The following is a 22456-nucleotide window of genomic DNA, read 5'->3' as shown; positions in this document are numbered from 1 at the left end:
ATGTCCGTCTGAGATTGTGTCAGATAGAGGAGTACAATTCGTTTCCAGATTCTGGCGGGCCCTTTGTAAAACCTTGGGCATACGATTAGCACTCTCATCGTCTTACCATCCGCAATCTAACGGACAAACGGAACGAGTCAATCAAGATCTTGAGACTTTTATTAGGATGTTCTCTTCAGCCAACCAAGACAACTGGGTAGAATTGCTCCCTTGGGCTGAATTCGCCCATAACAACATGTACCATGAGTCATCATCCAAAACTCCATTCTTTGTGGTCTACGGTCACCATCCGTCTTTTCCGGAATTTCCTGCCCTCCCGCCCACCCAAGTTCCTGCTGTGGAGACTGCTTGTCAGACCTTCAAAAATATCTGGTCTCAGGTCAAAACCTGTTTAAAGAAGACATCTAACAAATATAAGTCTTTCGCAGATAAGAAGAGGCGGGCTATTCCACCACTAAAAATTGGAGATCGTGTCTGGTTATCTACCAAAAATATTCGTTTGAAGGTTCCATCTATGAAATTCGCCCCTCGTTTTATTGGTCCATATAGGATCATTCAAGTTATCAATCCAGTATGTGTTAAACTTCTTCTTCCTAAGAATCTTCGGATCTCCAATGCCTTCCATGTGTCCTTGCTCAAACCTCTCATCATCAACCGTTTCTCGACTCCTCCCTCAGCACCGCAGCCAGTTCAAGTTCATCAGGAGGAGGATTTCGAGATTACTGAGGTATTGGATGCAAAAATTTCGCGAGGAGTCCTCCGTTTCCTCGTTCATTGGAAGGGCTTTGGTCCTGAAGAGCGTTCATGGATCAAAGCTGAAGATCTTAATGCTCCTGCCCTTCTGAAGAAGTTTTATTCCAAAAATCCGGACAAGCCCGGTTCCAGGCGTTCTGTGCCCACCTTTAAAAGGGGGGGTACTGTCACTCACCGGACCGTGAGTGCTTCTTCCCGGACATTTAGGAACCGTGGCCGTCCTCCATCCTGAGGGACTGCGCATGCGCAGCCCTTTCCAAACCTTCAGTGTATGTTCCTTTAACTTAATTGGCAGATCAGGCAACCTCCCTATATTAAGCACCTGTGGTCAACACCACGTTGCCTGATCTTGGAGTCTCATTCCCCATGAGTCTCTGAAGGTGTTCCTGTGTTTCCTTGTTTATTCAGCCCTGCTGATCCCTGTGGTTTCCAAACCACTTCTACCTCTGTGGTTTCCAAACCACTTCTGCTACTGTGGTTCCCATACCACTTCTACCATCTACTGTATCATCGTGACTGTGAGCTGATTTCTATCCGCTGCCTCCGTGCACTACAGTCTTCTAATCACTTCAACTCTACCATGTATCATTGGGACTGTTAGCTGATGCCTATCCGCTGCCTCCGTGCATTACAGGCTTCAACCACATCCACTCACCTGTTCATGATTGTGACTGCCAGCTGATTCCTATCCGCTGCCTCCGTGCACTACAGGCTTCAACCTGCAACTCGTCTGTGTTTCATCATCGTGACTGTTTGGTTGATTCCTATCCGCTGCCTCCGTGCACTACAGTCTTCAACCTGCAACTCGTCTGTGTTTCATCATCGTGACTGCTAGCTGATTCCTATCCGCTGCCTCCGTGCACTACAGTCTTCAACCTGCAACCCGTCTGTGTTTCATCGTGACTGTTTAACTGATTCCTATCCGCTGCCTCCGTGCACTACAGTCTTCTAATCACTTCAACTCTACCATGTATCATTGGGACTGTTAGCTGATGCCTATCCGCTGCCTCCGTGCATTACAGGCTTCAACCACATCCACTCACCTGTTCATGATTGTGACTGCCAGCTGATTCCTATCCGCTGCCTCCGTGCACTACAGGCTTCAACCTGCAACTCGTCTGTGTTTCATCATCGTGACTGTTTGGTTGATTCCTATCCGCTGCCTCCGTGCACTACAGTCTTCAACCTGCAACTCGTCTGTGTTTCATCATCGTGACTGCTAGCTGATTCCTATCCGCTGCCTCCGTGCACTACAGTCTTCAACCTGCAACCCGTCTGTGTTTCATCGTGACTGTTTAACTGATTCCTATCCGCTGCCTCTGTGCGCTTCAGTCTTCAGTCCTTGTCAACTCTACCGTGTTTCCTTGAGTCTGCTGCCACTATTGCTACCCGCTACTCTCCGTGATCATCTGTTCCAGTTCAACTCTGCTCCGGTGTCCCATCGTTACTGCACCTGCTGGTTGCTATTGGTTACCTCCGTGTTCCCGCAGAGACCCGCTGCTGTTACTTCTCAGCGCTACTCATCCATCTACTGCTGATCCGCTCTCCACGCCTTCCTGTGTTCCCTGCTGGTCTACCTACCTGTGCGCTGCACCTGCTAGACCCCTGCTTCACCCATCCAGGGACTTGTATCCTGCTGGCCTCCTGCCCTTCAGGTATCTCTGCACTCCTGTCTGACTGCCTTCTCCTGAACCACGGTATGCATACTTCCCATTGACTGTGCTGTGTATTGCATACCTTGCTGGACTGTGTTGGTTCTCCTCTGGAGTGTACTATCCGCTGAGTCTATTGCCATCATTGACTGTGTTGGTTCTCCTCTGGAGTGTACTATCTGCTGACTCTACTGCCATCATTGACTGTGTTATCTCATGCCGGATTGCTTCAAGAGACTTTCTATATTGGCAGTGTTGTTCAGTCATTTATACATTTATATTGTGCATATTACTGTGGATCAAAGTCAAGGTGCCCGTGTATATATTGTGTTGCAGTCTCTCCCCGTGCACCTCCTCACATATATATTCAGTAGTACCACTTGCTAGTGGCAGACCACTGACTCCCCGGATACCTCCACTTGGATTCCATTCCTTCACTCAGACAGCGGTACAACTTGCTATCCGCAGACCGCTGACTCTCATCACCTCCTCGTTTCTGTTGGACATTCCTCCTCACTATAGCAGTGGTACAACTTGCTTCCGCAGACCACTGACTACCTTCACGTGTCCTTTGTCCATACAGTTCCTCGTGTATTACTACCTCCATATTGCCAGTGCTGCTAGTCATAGACTTTCCTGAGCATCTCATCATCTGCTATTTCCTGTTCCGTGATCACCCTGCTACCAGAGTACCATATTACCACCTATACTGCTCTGGTAAGCCTATCACCTGGTGATCCCTGGGTAAAGACTCCTAGTGCCCGTGACACAAATACTTTTTAAATGAAGTAATATTTTAAATTAACTAAAATGATTGCTTTGGAAAAACTGCTAGACGAACAGACAACCTGCTAGTTTATTATATTTATGGTCTCACTCAAAACTGGGTTATCTTTAGAAAAGTAACACAATCAAAACCAGGAAACTATAGACATGTGAGCCTGACTTTTGTCATCGGTAAATTATATAAAGGAATCCTTTATATCCTTTATATCATATATCCTATGGGAAGGCTGCATGTTGCCACAATGTTTGGACTGACATGGGGCTATGTTTATTAGGTCCTTTATCAAACAATAAGGTTAACTGAAGACATAATGAATTTACCTCCCCAACCCACACACTCTGCAAAGCTCATTAAAGCCCAGTGATTGAACAATGTATCATAATATTTCTGGCACCCACCTGGCTGACTTTTAAGGAACTGCAGCTTTGTTTAACATAAACATTAAGGGCCTTAATCATGTTTAAAAAATGAGCACACAACTTGAGAGTAGCTCCAACTGTATTCAAATCCAAATGGATCGTAAGACAAATTTCGGCTTGAATCTGGGTGTAAGTACGCTCTAAAAATTCATAATATCATCATCATCATTTTATATAGCGCCACCAATTCCGCAGCGCTGTACAGAGAACTCACCATCTGTCCCTGCCCCATTGGAGCTTACAGTCTAAATTCCCTAACATACACACACACACATAGAGAGAGACTAAAGTCCATTTAATAGCAGCCAATTACCCTGCCAGTATGTTTTTAGATTGTGGGAGGATTCCCACACAAACACAGGAAGAACATACAAACTCCACACAGATAAGGCTGGGTTGGGACTTGAACTCATGACCCCAGTGCTGTGAGGTAGAAGTGCTAGTCACTAAGCCAACGTGTTGCCCAGTAATAATACACTGCGCTGCCCGGTGATAATGATAATACTATAATTAATTCAATCCTTAATTAAAATGTGTTTTAAATGTATCCATCTATCTATCTATCTATCTATCTATCTATCTATCTATCATTATGTTTTTACATTAAATACATAAATCAGATGTTCTTAGTGCATACTGTACATACAATGCATTTTTATGTTCTCTCTTATTTGCATACAAATGTTCTTTGCGATCTGGGGCACACATACATGCAGTTTATAATGCAGAGATGATGGCATGTACCCAGGACTTGAATCAGCTGCATCTGCATAGGAACACCCTAGGTGTTCCTTTAATGTACATTGCCTACGTTTTCCACCCTTTCCACCACGATTCCACCATTCAAATCGTAAGCAGTCATAAGTGTCTTTTGCATTCGGACATGAATACTTGCAATTGCTCTCATTGCTTTAAGGTCTGGTTCTGAGCATGCTCAGAGTTATTTCACACAAGATAAGGCACGCAGGAATCAATATGGTCAATTATATAATTAACTTTGAAAATACAGCCCTCACAATATGATTATACACTGGTCACCTCTGAATTAACATGAATAAATCCATAGATACCTAAGTGGTAATAGTACACAGTTTATATGCTACAGTTGCATTGGAACATATTATAAACACACACTGGGTACAGTCTCTGATGATCCAAACTCCAACCAGCGCACTCCAAACAGACTCACTACTTTAAAAAGTGAACCCGCACTGCAAAGCGCTACTGGGCGAAATATCATTCCTATCCCAATTTCCTCCACTAGAAATTCATCCTTTCATCCTACAGCATTGTCCTTTCAATTTCCAAACAAATATTTTTCAAATCTCTAATATCCACCTAGTCTTTTAACCCACATTGCCTCTTTGCCACCTTCAACTCACTTCTCTGCCCACCTGCACCTTCTCCTCTTTCTCCGTCACAGCCCATGACTTTGCCACCTACTGCAAAGTCTAAGGATCATTTCTCTATACTCATTCTCCTGGAACTCTCTGCTGCTTTTGACACTGTTGATTATCCTCTTCTCCTACACACCCTTCACTCCATTGGCCATGGTGACACACTTCTTTCCTGGTTCAATTCCTACCTATTGAATCACTCCTTTACTGTTTCTAACTCTGGAACATCCTCCCATCCACTCTCACTGGGGTCCCACAAGGCTCTGTTCTTGGCCCTTTACTTTTCTTATTGAACACCTCTTCTCCTGGGTAACTAATTTGCTCATTCAGCCTCCAGTACCACCTCCACGCTGATGACACCCAAATCTATATCTCTTTCCCTGACCTCTCCTTCTGTATTATCTTTTATAACCAACTGTCTTTCTGTTACTTCCCCATGGATGTCCCAATGCTACCTAAAGCTTCCCCTCTGGCAGAGTCACTACCTCCCCTGACTGTCAATAGCACCACAATTTCCTCAGTCTCCCAAGCCTGCTGCCTTGGTGTCACACTTGACTCCGCCCTCTGCTTTATTTCTCACATCAGGATTCTCTCTCAGTCCTGTCGATCTTAAATCCAATGCTAGAATACGCTCTTTTCTTACTCAACATGCTACCAAAACTCTTATTCATTCACTCATCATCTCCCCACTTGACTACTGCAAGCTCCCGTTATCTGTAGACATATGTATGGCCCAAATATATGGGACTCTCATTGTTTAGAGTAGGACCATCCTATTAGCAAAAGCGCCTTGGCGTGGCAGGATGGCTTAAACATACATTTGCAAATGTGTGCAACAAAGACTTTTGCATTTTTATCTACAGTAGAAATGGCAGATCTGTTGCTGGCTATAGCAGTGTGCTGGGGGAAAAAATGTTGTGTGTATGTTCCTTGCAGGATAACCCCACCCTTTCAAGCACCTGTTATGGCCTATAAATTGATTTGAGCAGCTTCCACTTTTGTATTTGTCTGAGAGGCATGTTTTTGTCAGTAGCTGAGAGGGGATACTGGCACTGAATTGCTGTTTGGAGGCTTCTGGGGTACCTCTTTGGTAAGTTGGCTCTCAATTTAAAAACACATATGTATGGCCCAAATATATGGGACTCTCATTGTTTAGAGTAGGACCATCCTATTAGCAAAAGCGCCTTGGCGTGGCAGGATGGCTTAAACATACATTTGCAAATGTGTGCAACAAAAACTTTTGCATTTTTATCTACAGTAGAAATGGCAGATCTGTTGCTGGCTATAGCAGTGTGCTGGGGGAAAAAATGTTGTGTGTATGTTCCTTGCAGGATAACCCCACCCTTTCAAGCACCTGTTATGGCCTATAAATTGATTTGAGCAGCTTCCACTTTTGTATTTGTCTGAGAGGCATGTTGGTGTCAGTAGCTGAGAGGGGGTACTGGCACTGAATTGCTGTTTGGAGGCTTCTGGGGTACCTCTTTGGTAAGTTGGCTCTCAATTTAAAAACACATATGTATGGCCCAAATATATGGGACTCTCATTGTTTAGAGTAGGACCATCCTATTAGCAAAAGCGCCTTGGCGTGGCGGATGGCTTAAACATACATTTGCAAATGTGTGCAACAAAGACTTTTGCATTTTTATCTACAGTAGAAATGGCAGATCTGTTGCTGGCTATAGCAGTGTGCTGGGGGAAAAAATGTTGTGTGTATGTTCCTTGCAGGATAACCCCACCCTTTCAAGCACCTGTTATGGCCTATAAATTGATTTAAGCAGCTTCCACTTTTGTATAAGCTCCCGTTATCTATCATGCCCAACACCCATGTATCCACACTTCAATCCATCCTAAAAGCTTCATAGCTTCCTCTCTCACCGCTCCACATCAGCTGCACAACTTTGTAAACTCCTACACTGGATCCCTGTGTCTTCCAGAATCCAATTCAAATTACTCACCATTGCCTACAAAGCCCTCAATAACACCACCTCTTCATGCAACGAAATTCTCATATTACGATACTCTCTCTCCCGTGCTGCTCCAAATTCCCTACCATGCCCATTCAGACTTTCACACATACTTCAAATCTTTAGACACTCTCTGAAAACCCATGTTTTCCTCTTGTTTCACCTCTTCCACTTAGAATGTAAACTCTGTATGTCCCTGTAAAATGTATGTTTTACCTACTGTATGGCACTGCAGAACACTGTGGCTACTTACAAATCTATGATAAAACTAATGATAGTAATTATAATACTAGTTTATAGAAAGTGGAGGAGCACAGCGCCAGTCAGCGGCTGCGAAGACAAATAAGGTACTGGGATGTATAGCAAAGAAGAACACCTTGTTAAAAAGGAAAAAAGAGTAACCTTATAAATAAAGAGAATTGACCATTTCAATTATAAAAAGTTGGGAACACTAAGGGGTCTATTTATGAAAGGACATGGAACCCTATTGGAGGTGATATTGCAAGTTTTCAATGGCTATTGGGCTTAATATAGCATCACCGTACTAATCAAAGGGTTTACTGTTGGTGATATATTGTTGTCGCCTGCAATAATCACATTGGTGGTAAGTTTTGCAGGCTTTCACCAGTGAAGACTTCCCTATGCCTTAATATTTGAAAGCCTATACAAGTAATTTATGTTCTGTTAAAGCATTATCAGGTTGGCATTAGCATAAAAAGTGCGTTGTGCAATAGTGTTTAAAAATGTTTATTTAATTGTAACAATAAATAAAACAAGTGTTACAATACATTATTTAATTGCACGGTTTCTTTTTTTTACAAGGGAACATAACCTAATCACGCATGCAAACAACTAGCAATTATTGCTGGGGCAGCTAAATAACTCTCAGCTGCATTGGCGATAGTTGATTGATAAATGCAGGTAATAAATCTATAGAAATCGTACTTATTAGTCTGCTGTGTTATGTGTTAAGACAACTAATGTTATTTTTCTCTCAATATTATTTATTTTACACCTTTAGTCAAGTCTTGCTAGCTGCGTAGATCATACTTGCCAGTTTTTTTCAGATGGCTTCCGGGAGCTTCGGGAGGGAGGCGGGCGTGTAGGGGGCGGGGCTCCAGAAATCGCGTCATTTTAGCCCCGCCCCCGTGACGTAATGACGCAAATCGGTCAATCGCGGCGTTTGAACAAAATTCTGCCTTCACTAGGAAGTGGGCAGATCAGGGAGATTGCCACACTCTCCCGGGAGTCCGGGAGACTCTCGCGAAATGCGGGAGTCTCCCGGATATTCCAGGAGAGAGGGCAAGTATGGCGTAGATGGCTAACACTTGGAACCAAAAAAGAAACCGATTTTAACTTCTGACAGCATGACTCAACTCTTATTAAGTACAAACTTACTGGTTATTTTTAACCACAAATCTGCTCTGGATCTTACTTCCTAGATGCAGCATACACAGGCTGCCAACACCTTATACGGCAATAGCACCAGCAAAAGCAACTCTCTAATGTTATGACAAGCTCTATCATTATGCATATTTCATAAGATTTACCTGCAAATAAGTATCATTTAGACTTTGTGTCTGTATGCAATCAAAGCAAACTGTGTTCATTGTCATTGCTGGCAGGTTATGCAGGCAGAAGAGAAGAGTTCAGCATACTTTTAGCAAAAGTATTTTTACCAAAATGACCTGAATTTTGCATCAGCTCTGAGCTTGGTCTTGTAATTTTGTTGTAATGGGACCTGTTTTGTTTCTGCATGTTGCAGTCCGGCGGAAAAGTGCATTTTATGATGCACTTTGAGCCATGTAATAAAACACTTCACACACACAGAAATGGCACCTGTAATAGGCTAGGTACACATTGAAAATTTTCCGACCAGCGATTGTACCTACGACCAGGGCCGGACTGGGTCTAAAAATCAGCCCTGGCATCTAAAGCACACAGGCCCACGTGTTGTGGGCTCTGAGCACTATATTGTTGCACACTGATGCTGGCGCGGTGTGCGTTGCTGGTGCAGTACAACATGATGTAGTATGAGTGTGTGTGTTTGTGTGGGGGAGAATTATTTCTCCTAATGACCCTCAACATTGCATTGTTAGCACCCCAATTACATCAATAAATACCATGACAATACATTATTAGTGCCCAAATTACAGCAATAAATAACCCCCCACACACACTCATACTACATCAATACCCACCCACATTACAGCAACCGGCATCACCCCCCACATTACAGCGTCCAGCATGACCCCCACATTACAGCAACCGGCATCACCCCCCACATTACAGCAACCGGCATCACCCCCCACATTACAGCAACCGGCATTACCCCCCACATTACAGCAACCGGCATCACCCCCCACATTACAGCAACCGGCATTACCCCCCACATTACAGCAACCAGCATCACCCCCACATTACAGCAACCAGCATCACCCCCCACATTACAGCGTCCAGCATGACCCCCACATTGCAGCAACCGGCATCACCCCCCACATTACAGCAACCGGCATCACCCCCCACATTACAGCAACCGGCATTACCCCCCACATTACAGCAACCGGCATCACCCCCCACATTACAGCAACCGGCATCACCCCCCACATTACAGCAACCGGCATCACCCCCCACATTACAGCAACCGGCATTACCCCCCACATTACAGCAACCGGCATTACCCCCCACATTACAGCAACCAGATCACCCCCACATTACAGCAACCAGCATCACCCCCCACATTACAGCAACCGGCATCACCCCCACATTACAGCAATACCCTCTCCTACTTATTAACAATACTAAGCCCCAAACAAACTACAATATTGCCACCACCACGCCACCCCATACTACCGCAATACCACCAATTATACAGGCGCCACTGTAGGAAACCAATGTTTTGCTTTTTTCAAATCTCACACAAAATAGCAACAACAGAGTACTTACACACATATAGGTAACAGGTACCCTTTTCCCTCAAATAAATAGTAATGGCAGAATTTTCATGAATCATTCCACATGAAATAAAACTCTAACATATATTTAAAAAAAACATAACTATTGAATGATCATTTGAACCCACACGGCCGCATTAAAAGTATTTCCATCTACAGCAAAATGTCAGAGAAAAATATTTTTTTTAGTAACTTTTTTTTAGTAACTGGATATGCATCTTTTCTATTCATTTTAAATAACACAGTATATAAATTAAGGGGGATATTGGAGGTGGGTGCGAGATAATTGGTTGTGATCCATCAGTTTGATGGAAAACAGATAGGAAACATTTAGATTATTTACCTGGAGACGTCTACCCCCTTGACTCACAGGCAGGGCCGACAAGAGGAATTTTGGGCCACAATACAGCAACTTCTTTGGGCTCCCATCATATTCAACAATGAAAGACTTGTCTTTGGCAGAAGTTCATATTATGCCACACCGTAGTGCGCCAGTTCTTATTATGCCACATCATAGTGCCCCAAGGTCATATTATGCCACAATAGTGTCCCCAAATAACAATATGCCATAGTAGTGCCCCCAAATCATTAGTAGAGTCCAGACAAAGACTCATTCACAAATAAAAATTGGTACAGCATATCAGATACTGAGAGTGTGAGTCCCAGGAGCAGCTTAATACACCATTTACAATGCAAACAAAAATAGATATATTGACACTATCACAGATAAAATTTATGATAAGCAATGTTTTTTCCTCTTAATTAAAAATCTCTGTATAGTTAGATATGCAAGAAACATTACAGCGCAATAATAAGCAATACATAGGGCTAGATTTACTAAGTTGCGGGTTTGAAAAAATGTGGGGATGTTGCCTATAGCAACCAATCAGATTCTAGCTATCATTTTGTAGAAGGTATTAAATAAATGAAAGCTAGAATCTGATTGGTTGCTATAGGCAACATCCCCACTTTTTCAAACCCGCAGCTTAGTAAATTTAGCCCATAGTGTTTTAAACGTCTTTGGATACACAGTAGTGTCCCCAGTTCATGAAAGGATGGTTATAAACACATTGCACACGAGAAAATATATGAACTTACCTGATTATGGCATTCTGTGTTCTGTTCACCTACTGGGAGCGCTGGGCGAGGAGGGATCTGAAGCTGTCAACTCACACAGGCAGCCGGGAGCAGGAACAGAGGGCAGTGGTCAAAGCAGAAATTTAGAAGTGGGGTTATGAAAAATATAAGTGAATGGAGTATGAAGGCTTAACTTTTTATTTTTTTGTCCTACTATGCCCCTGCACCATCTTCTCCTTTGTCCCTCTCAGTTAACCCCCTGCACCAGCTTCTCCCCTGGCTCTCTCACACGTCTTCCTGCACTGTCTACCCCCCTGGCACTCACCCCTCTTCCTGCACCCTCTACCCCTCTGGCTCTCTCACCCCTCTTCCTGCACCCTCTATCCCCCTGGCTCTTTCACCCCTCTTCCTGCACCCCCTACCTCCCTGGCTCTTTCACCCCTCTTCCTGCACCCCCTACCTCCCTGGCTCTCTCACCCCTCTTCCTGCACCCCCTTCCTTCCTGGCTCTCGCACCCCTCTCCCAGCACCCCTTCCCCTTTGGCTTTCTCACCCCCTCTCCCAGCACCCCCTTCCCCTTTAGCTCTCTCACCCCCTCTCCCAGCACCCCTTCCACTTTGGCTCTCTCACCCCCTCTCCCAGCACCCCCTTCCCCTTTCGCTCTCACATCCCTCTCCCAGCACCCCCTTCCCCTTTGGCTCTCTCACCCCCTCTCCCAGCACCCCCTTTTTCCCTGGGTCTCTCACCCCCTCTCCCAGCACCCCCTTCCCCCTGGGTCTCTCACCCCCTCTCCCAACAGCCCCTACCCCCTGCGTCTGTCACCCCCTCTCCCAGCATCCCATTCCCCTTTGGCTTTCTCATCCCCTCTCCCAGCACCCCCTTCCCCCTGGGTCTCTCACCCCCTCTCCCAGCAGCCCCTTCCCCCCTGGGTCTCTCACACCCTCTCCCAGAAGCCTCTACCCCACTTGCTCTCTCACACACTTATGATCCCCGCAACTCACGGCACCCCCGCGACCGACTCCCCCCCGCCCCACGAAAATTGCCAGGAGGGGTTGTGGGGGTGCTGCGAGTTGCAGGGGTCATGAGTGTGAGAGAGCCAGTGGGGTAAGGGCTGCTGGGAGAGGGGGTGAGAGACAGTACACAGCATAACGGGGGAGGAAGCTGAGGAGCACGCAACAGAGGTGGCTGGTTCACGGGGAGGAACCAGCCACCAGGAAGTCAGGAGGAGTCGGGCCGGCCCATATAGCCATCAGCCCTTCTGGCATTTGAACTGCCTACGACTGAAGGTCCGATCAGCCTGGTGATTCATGCATACACAATGACACAATTTACCTTCAGAGCTGTGCTCTTCATCTGGTCCTTCATCTGGTCCTCTAGTCTTCAGAGAATGACAGCACAATATTCATTCATTTATTATTGTCACATTGTCACATTGATTAAAACCGCCTTGTTATAGCTATCCACATGTCCTAACAAATTTTGCCAGCTTCTGTGACTGTGAAACGAAACATTCTGTCTCAGAACGAACAAATGAATTATTCCTTGTACAGCACTCTCTACATTTATTCACTGGGACATTCATTGGTAGCATCGGCTGTAAACTCTATGGAGATCTTGAGCATGAGTGCATGCACACAACATGATCGGTTGGGGGTTGATCGGAAAATATTAAAAAGTACGACCAACCAAATGAAATAATAATCGGCATTTTGGGATGACTTTAGATCATTGTGCCACCACTATACACACTCACACGATATCTGACCAAATGGTCGGATTTCGGCTGATTGGAGGTTTTTCGTGCAATCATCGGGCCAGTGTGGCCTAGCCATAGAAACAGTTCTCATGCCTCCATACTCTCATGATTGAGATAAGCCATAACTGAGGCTTGACCAAGCATTATTTTAGGAGAAAAAGTAACATTTTATTTGATTTAAGGGTGTGGTATTAAATAGGAGATTGCAATTTGATGTAAAGATTACACTATGCACAGTGCGCATTTTCCACCTTTCCACACATTAAGGTACACTTTTACTTGTGGAGGCTGCTACAAGTACATCACTACTACCACTGCCACCATGATGACCCTCTTCAACATCATGCAATATACTTTTAAATACTGTAATGTTGAAATATTGCCATGCACAATGGAAATGGGGCATCTGACTATTTCTCAAACACTGTTGCTACCTTGCAGTGAGAACAAATACTTCATATTCTCTGCTTTGTGCATGTACTTAATAGTATAGAGATTTGCATGCGATTACCATGTCACAAAGAGTTTATTATTAATGTCAAAGAAGATCAGATCACATTTCACGAGAAAACACCCTTACAATCTGATAAAGATACAATAATTTGCCACTATGTGTGATCCTCCAAATAGATGGAATTCAACCTTGGCTATGTTACATTAAGCCAATAATAACAATGTAATAAAAAAATCTAAAATTTGTTAAAACATGTTTTTTCCACCCAAGGCAATGGCAAATAATGGAGTATCCTCATTAGCATTTGTGACTGATTATATTCCTTTTGAACCAATTGTTAAGCAATGTGTAGCAAGGAAACGAGGATGAAGATAGCAGTGAACTACAACTCTCTTAAATGCCACTTTCACAAATATGAACATCTGCAAACTGTATATGATCTAACGGTATACAGGACAGCTACGATGATGATGGATAGATATTGTTTTCATTTCAGCCACGAACAAAGTAATTCTACTGTTGCTGATATTAAAACACAGTTGAAAGATGACCCAGAGGAAACAAGCACCCATAGCACTGAGTGTGTGATTGTTGAATTGCAACACCGTTGGATCCACGTTAAAAACAAAAAGTTATACTGACCATCTTGATGAAATGCAAAGTAATGTAAATAATCTCTCATGTGGAAGTAGAAAAAAATTAAAGCCACCAAAAGAAATCTATTTTTATTGGAATGATATATAAAATCTTTGAAAAGCACCAGTATAATTTAATAATGTATAGATAACAATTGTGGTGTCATACATGAATTGCCCTCTTGTAATATTAGCAGATGAAGCTCCACTAGTGACCAGAATTAGCCACATTGTCCATGAATCCATTACTTGACAGGCGTATATGTGTCTGCCTCAGCCGCACTTATTTTGCACACGCTCTTACTGATCTCGCCCTATTTTAAATCGCCCCTTCCCTCCCCTAATCCGCCTGTCTAGTTGTAAAGAAGTGCAAGTGTAGATATGCGCCTTTGTTATTGGGGATGTATGTGTATGTTTACTCTATTTAAATAGTTTCTTTGATGGTGCTTATTTTATGCTTCTGTGAAAAAAAGTAGTGAATTTGAAGGTAATGATAGAACTTGCAGATAATGTTAAGGTAGCAAATTACCAGTAAATCACCTATTATATGGTGGAAATATGTAATACCAAAATATTTCTATGTGGAAGTCATTTGATTGTTGTGCCTGGGGCAAAAGAGGTCGATTCCATATTGGTGTTAATGGAGAGGGATGGTTTGACAAGCGGAGACTCCCTTTGATCCTGTCACATGTTATAGTGTCAGTATTACAGGGGTACAAGGTGTGTTGTTTTCTAAACCAAGGAATGAATTCTATAGAGTTCTCACCTAGTGAATTGTTTTCAATATCTACACAACATTTGGCTTAAATGGGTTGCAATATAATAGCTGTGGAGTAATAAATGACCATAATCCCCGCTACAGGAGCCCCTGGCCATCTTTGCCTTTTTCAGCATTTTTTTCATTTTTTACATATGAATTTGTACCATTTATTTTATCTATTGAGTATAATTAATGTTTATCCAATTAATGCAGATCTTATTCTATTTTGATAAGTAGGTGTGACTTTATATGGTTGATTATAAGATTTATTTATGTTGATTCCTGAATTTCCTATTAGGCTGTGCTATCAAGTGAGGATTACAAGTGTATTAACGAATTTAGATAGCATAGTAAGAGTTACACAAGACTTGAACAAGAAGAGAACAGGAGGGGAACATTCTACCTGGAAACACTGCTACATAAGGACAACATTCAACAATCATCTGTGAGCTGTGACATCCCCCCACTTCATGCACCTGCATTATGCACTGCCTGGACACTCCCTGCTCAACTGTTTCTCAACCCTAATTCTTGCAGCTGCAGTTTTATTATGACTTGTTGGTTTCACTTATGCTGTTGCTTGTATTCCCACCTTCAAACCACACCTGATTATCCACGTACCCTGAATCCTTAACTGCCACCCCAGCTCCCCTCTGCCCAGTTATCATGCAAAACCAACTCAGTGCACCTTCCACTGTGTCTATTGTTTTATAATCCCTCTCCACTCCTGCCTAATGTCACTGTCTAATCTAACAATTTTTTACTCACCCATCTCTCATCTCTACTGTCCGAACTACTTCCCATTCTCAGTATGTACATGAAGTGAAACTCTCATCATCTAATCCTCTTCTAGTCTCATCTGTGAAACTGTGCCTGTATTTTAAAAGAAAAAAAAAGTTTTTAATAGAACTTTGTTATTTGGCGTAGCCTGTGCTTAGTTGCTGCTCATTAGGGCCAGACTGGGGCTAAAAATCAGTCTTGGCTTTTAAAACACACAGGCCCAGCTGCTGTGGGCTCCATGCACGATATTGTTGCACACTGAAGTGGCGTTGCTGGTGCAGTGCAACATGAAGCATCAGCACGAACTTGTATATCACGCTTTGTCTTCTGCCCACCCTGATCAATTTCTTTGTTGTGCAAATCACCTGGAGCACCATGAAAATGCACAAAACCATAATGTTTTAATTAAATATAAATGTTCAATCTTCAAGTTTTTGCAGTTTGTCATTTTCCCACATTACGAAATTATCTACAGTGTTCTTAACCACATCAAAATCCTTAACAGGTTTTCTGAGATTTTCCTGTGTCCCAGACACAATGTGATGAGCTTTTAATATGTCCAATCCACTTGTTTGTGATATTTTGACAACAGTGATATCAATTCAAATAAACAAAGAAATATTTGAGCCGTGAGAATGGTATTGTATTTAAGAAGAGATTCTACATATGTTTTTGCTTTTATGGGCACTTCAGGATAAGATTTTGGGTTCTCTTCAATCTTTGCCAATGTGACAATAAGGTCAATGTACAAAGCAGAATCGGGTTGTGAAAATGATCCAAATACTGTTCTAAGTGCTTTATCTTTAGACCACCAGCGAGTTTCACCAATCACAGAGAGTCTTCGATGGTGACTGACATTTAGCCATGTATTCATGTGTTGTTAAGACTCCCGAATAAATACTGTAACATCATTCATTAAAACAAATAACGATGCACTTGCAATAACTTTGAGATATCTGCCAGTACTAAATTCAGTATATGTGCATAACACCAGACATTAATTTGTTCTGGAGATTCAGTTGACAACCATGTCTAGAAGCCTCTATATTGCCCTTGCACATTTGCTGCGCCATCAGTAGAACTGCCAGTGCAATTTTTTATGTTTCTTTTCCATTACTGTAGAATTTGCTTTACCAAGTTAAGGAAGTATTCTCCAGTATTCTTTTACATACCGAACAATTACAGGACACTGTTCTTTTGATGTGATATCCTGAGTTGTGTCAATTTGTATGGAGAACATCCCAGCTTCTCTAACATCACTTGCCACTGACTCCTGAATAAGCTGTCATATTGATTATATAACTTTGTTAAGAGTTGTTTTGAGAGCAAAGTTAAAAACGACCCACTGCCTTTTCCTCTTGAATGTAACTTCTTGTTTTTTGTTATGCAATCGCTGGCGTGTATGTAGCCTTACATTTGTTTCCCCTATAACTAAGTCAGTGCTTACCAATCACTGTTATAATGTGTATGACATGTTACAGTATCTGACATCTCTTTCTGACTTGTTCTCTGTGTACAGACATTTGATTGCAATGCAGTAAGTTATTGATATCTGCACTGCTGGTATTCAAAAAGTAAACTTCAGCGCAGGCTCTGTGCATCACACTTTTTTCATGTTCTTCAATTCTTTGATGAATATGTCTCCTGTCTGCCATAACTTCAATGAATGGATTTGTTACAGAAGTCTTTTAAAATGCAAGACAGACAGAGCAAAATACAACTTTTTCTTCTTCACAGTAGGTCAGTCACTTGTGGTTTGATCCATCTTTGCGAAGGACAGCTTTCTGTATGACATGATCACTGATGATTTGTTTTGGGTGATAATTAAAAAATAATGCTAGTTAACTTGTTTTAGGCCGAACAAAGTAATTGAATCGAGACTGGGTGGTATATTTACTAGAGATGGGCAGGCTCAGTTCCCCCGAGATCCGAATTCATCTTAATTTCGCCTATCCGAGTACCGAGCCGAGCACGCTCGGCACTCTCCAGCCCGTTCGGTATCGAAATCGAGGCAAAACGTCATTGTGACGTATTCATATTTCTGAGCTCGGTTCTCGCGAAATTTGAAAAGCATAAATACCCGCCTCCATAGCAATCCATCGCCATTTGACAGAGGGAGAGAGGAGGGTTAGGTCACAGGCTATATTAGCGCAGGGACAGAGCAATAATTATACACATTATTGTTTCAATTCTATTCTATACAATTCTAATATTAATTGTATTAGCAATTGTTAGAGCAGTAAGAGAGGAGGATAGAGGAGGCTTTTTTTTTCAATTTTTGGCACTTCAAGTGCTTTTGGGGTGTCCCATATTCCCCAGTGTTTTACACTAATTTTTCTGGCTGTCAAAAGTCATATTTGTCAGCAGGATCTAAAACAATATTTTGCACTCCAAGTGCCTTTGGGGTCTCCCATATTCCCCAGTGTTTTTCAGTAATTTTTCTGGCTGTCAAAAGTCATATTTGTCAGCAGTATCTAAAACAATATTTTTTACTCCAAGTGCTTTTGGGGTCTCCCTTATTCCCCAGTGTTTTACAGTAATTTTTCTGGCTGTCAAAAGTCATATTTGTCAGCAGTATCTAAAACAATATTTTGCACTCCAAGTGCCTTTGGGGTGTCCCATATTCCCCAGTGTTTTCCAGTAATTTTTCTGGCTGTCAAAAGTCATATTTGTCAGCAGTATCTAAAAAAAATATTTAGCACTCCAAGTGCTTTTGGAGTGTCCCATATTCCCCAGTGTTTTAAAGTAATTTTTCTGGCTGTCTTGAAAAGTCATATTTGTCAGCAGTATCCATATAAGACAATATTTTGCACTACAAGTGATTTGGGTTGTCCAATATTCCCCAGTGTTTTACACTAATTTTTCTGGCTGTCAAAAAAAGTCATATTTGTCAGCAGTATCTATCTAATACAATATTTTGCACTAGAAGTGGTTTGGGCTCATTAAAATGGATTCAAAGCAGTCCACATATGAGCAGAATCAGCAAGCAGGTGCTGGCACCAGTTCTGATAGTAGTGTTCCCAGTACGTCATCTGATAAAGCCTATGTAAAAGTAATCAGTATTTTGAAATCAGGGAAAAAAACACACACCAAAAAAAGAGGTACCGTGTTGAAGCGAAAAAGAAGTGTAACTGAGGAAAATTTAACTGCCGATAAAAAAAAATTGCCAACATGCCATTCTACACACGCAGTGGCAAAGAATGAATGAGGCCTTCGCCTTTCTCTATTAGTGGCAGATCAAAAAATGTTACTGAGCCTTCTTCTTGTACGGTGACTCGTAACCAAGCAAGACCAAGTAATTTGGAGTCTAAAAGCGGTGCACAACTACTGTTACGCGTCAAAGCCGAGCTGCAAGAAAACAGTAAGGCATTAGAGGATAATGTATGCTCAGAATCAGAAATGACACCAATCCCTGTGGAGAGTCCATCCACCAGTGGTAAGTCTAATTGTGAGCATTCTAATAATGTACCCATAAAGAAGGGCCCTTTCAGCAGTTCTGCTGATGTGTGCCTTAATAGCCCGAGTGTAGCCGGTGATACACAAATTGTGAATGCCACTTTGGAATTAGAAGAGGATGAGGGGGAGATTTGTGTAGGCGACGAGGGCGCTAATGAGGATGTTGATGAAGACGAGGTTGTTTGTGTAAGTCCTGCACCAGTGGCAGCAGTTCTGGCACGTGACAAGAAAAAGGCCATTGTCATGCCTGGGCATAAAACAAAATAATCCACTTCTTATGTGTGGAATTATTTCTACTCAAATCTAGACAACAATTGCATAGCCATTTGTAGTGTATGTCAAGCCACAGTCAGTCGAGGGAGGGACCTTAAACATCTTGGAACTTCGTCTATGTTACGCCATTTAACGAGAGTTCATGGCAAAGTGTTGGGAAAAGCTGAAAGTTCTTCCAAAAAAATTACAAGCACTCCATCATCAGCTAAGACCCTCCGGTCACTGACATCCCGACGGCTACAAAATACACCCACCACACCATCCTCATCAATATCCTCAGTAGCGCTGGGATTTAGCCCGGCATCCCACTTATTAAGGCTGGATGACTCCTGCACTATTATTGATTCCTCTGAAGAAAGCATTATTCTCACTGCTGCTGCTGCTGGGGGTGAATCGTCAGCCCAGAGTCAGGTCAAGAAAATGACCAGTCCTACATTTCAGCAATTAACTGTGAAACAATCATTTGCTAGGGGAAGCAAATATGACAGCAGTCACCCAGTCGCCAAGCGAATCTCCGACGCCATGGCTGCAATGTTAGTGTTAGATCTGCGTCCAATCTCCACAATAAACGCAGCTGGTTTTTCACAGTTAATTGAGGTTTTGTGTCCGCGTTACAGAATTCCATCACGACACCATTTCTCCCGTAAAGCAATTCCACAACTATACCAAAAAGTGTGTAAAAATGTACAGATTGCGCTGAAAAATGCCATTCTGCCCACTGTCCACTTAACCACAGATATGTGGACAAGTGGAAGTGGCCAAACCAAACACTATATGACTATGACAGCCCACTGGGTTGGTCATTCACCTTCACCAGCAGGAACAGCAGCAGCATTTACAGCACTACGTAACATTTGTGACAGGCAGGCCACTCTTTGTATCACCGGCTTCACTAACAGGCATACAGCTGACAATATGTTATGCAAACTAAGAGATGTGATTGATACATGGCTTATACCACTTGGACTCTCCCCAGGATATGTAATTTCTGATAACGCCAACAACATAGTGCGAGCATTACAGCTGGGTGATTTCCAACACATTCCCTGTTTTGCTCACACCATCCACTTGGTGGTGCAGAGCTTCCTACGAAATAACCGTGAGGTGCAGGAGATGCTTTCGGTGGCCCGTAAAATTTCAGGCCATTTCAGGCATTCAGTCATAGCATGTAGAAGATTACAGCAGCTCCAAGAGCAGTTTAACTTGCCCTGACACCAACTTAAGCAAGAGGTGGTAACTAGGTGGAATTCCACCCTGTACATGCTTCAGAGGATGGAGGAACAGCGCATAGCCATCCAAGCATATTGCACAAGCCATGACATTGGGAAAGGAGGGGGGATGTATTTCACTCTTGCACAGTGGGGAATCCTTTCAGTGCTGTGCAAGGTGCTGAAACCATTTGAAGTTGTGAAGTGTGAGGTGAATGCAGACTCTGCTAGTTTGAGCTAAGTCATTCCTTTAAATACACTATTGGAAAAGCAGCTTGAGAAACTGAAGAATGAGATGAAAGCAAGCAATTTAGCAAAGTATGTTGGCCTTGTCGATCAAGTACTTCATTCGCTTCACAATGATCCTCGAGTTATTAAGATCTTGAACTCTGATCAGTACGTTTTGGCCACTGTGCTTGATCCAAGGTTTAAGACCTACATTGAATATTTACTTGTAAATGAGCGATATGTGAAATTTTGCAAGGAGCTATTGCTCAGCAAGTTGGCCGCTGAACTGGGCCTCGGCTTGATGACGTGTCCTCCTTCACTTTCTCAAGCTGCTGCTGCTCGTAAAAAATTAAATTTCCCAAAAAGAAGCAGGAAAGACGCAGGGGGCAGACCAGAACAATTTAACATCTGGGCTGGTTTGAAGGATTTTTCAAAAAAATGTGTCACTTTGCCCATAACTCCATCCAATACGAGTATTAACATGCAAAGGATGGTGGAGGATTATTTTCAAGAGGTAATTGATATGGAAATGTCAGACAGTCCCTTTCCTTACTGGGAGGAAAAGCAGGCCATTTGGAAATCCATGTACAAATTTGCTTTGCAATACCTAAGCTGCCCACCCTCCAGTGTGTATTCTGAATGAGTATTAAGTACAGCCGGGAACTTAGTGATCGCTGTCGAAGGTTACTTCCAAAAAATGTGGAGAAGATTATGTTTATAAAAATGAACTACATCTTCTACGAGGAAGGCCTTCACCATCAAAGACATCAAAGCACTGACTGTTTTCTAATGGTGGATTCAAGCGTCGATGAATTGATAGTCTGTGATGATGACGTACACACTGATTAAGCTGAAGATGATGACGATAACATCTTTTTAAAACTTTCTATGTAAGTGTAGGGTGCAATCTACCCCCAAAGACGAAAGGGACTTGGGGCATTTCCATATTACGTACCGTCTTGAAAGGCTGCTGTTTGGGCAATTTCTCCTTAAGGGTAGGGTGTCATAGACAGAGTGACCCCAAACTGACTTTGTCCATTTCTCTTAATATAGTACAGTCTATAAAGGCTGAATTTTTTGGTATTTTCAACAAGTGGAGGGGGGCCTATAGAGACAGAAACCAAACTGGCTTTCTCCATTTCAATTAATATTGTACAGTATATTACGGCGGAATTTTTTTGTATTTTCGAAAAGTGGAGGGGGGCCTATAGAGACAGAAACCAAACTGGCTTTGTCCATTTCAATTAATATTGTACAGTCTATAACGGCTGAATTTTTTTGTATTTTCAACAAGTGGAGGGAGGCCTATAGAGACAGAAACCAAACTGGCTTTGTCCATTTCAATTAATATTGTACAGTCTATAACGGCTGAATTTTTTGTTTTTTTCAACAAGTGGTGGGGGGCCTATAGAGACAGAAAACAAACTGCCTTTTTCCATTTCTTTACATATTTAACTATAAGTGTATGGTGTAATATACATCCAAAGACGATGGCTGCATTGCCAATATGCATAGATGGAGAGGAAGACAATCTGTTTTGTGTGTAGAATTAATGAAGGCCTACCTACCAGGAATTAAACTTTTTTTTGATAATTTATTAGCTTTACAATTAGATTACTTATCCATGAAACAGGTGGAGCTCTAAATTTGGTTATTTTAGGCCCAAAAACATTGATTTTCCAACAAAATAGCAAAACAAAAACCAAACAAAACCAACACAAAAACCCAAACCAAAACACTCAATGGCGGTTTTGCAAAACCAAAACCAAAACACGACGGTAATCCAGATCCAAAACCTAATACAAAACCAAAACACGGGGGTCAGTGACCATCTCTAAATGTAACCAGGGCCGGACTGGCCATCTGGCACTTTTGGCAAATGCCAGAAGGGCCGATGGGCAGAT

This window comes from Mixophyes fleayi, chromosome 2 (assembly GCF_038048845.1).
Source record: "Mixophyes fleayi isolate aMixFle1 chromosome 2, aMixFle1.hap1, whole genome shotgun sequence".
Lineage (NCBI taxonomy): Eukaryota > Metazoa > Chordata > Amphibia > Anura > Limnodynastidae > Mixophyes > Mixophyes fleayi.
Note: the sequence above shows the minus strand (reverse complement) of the source record.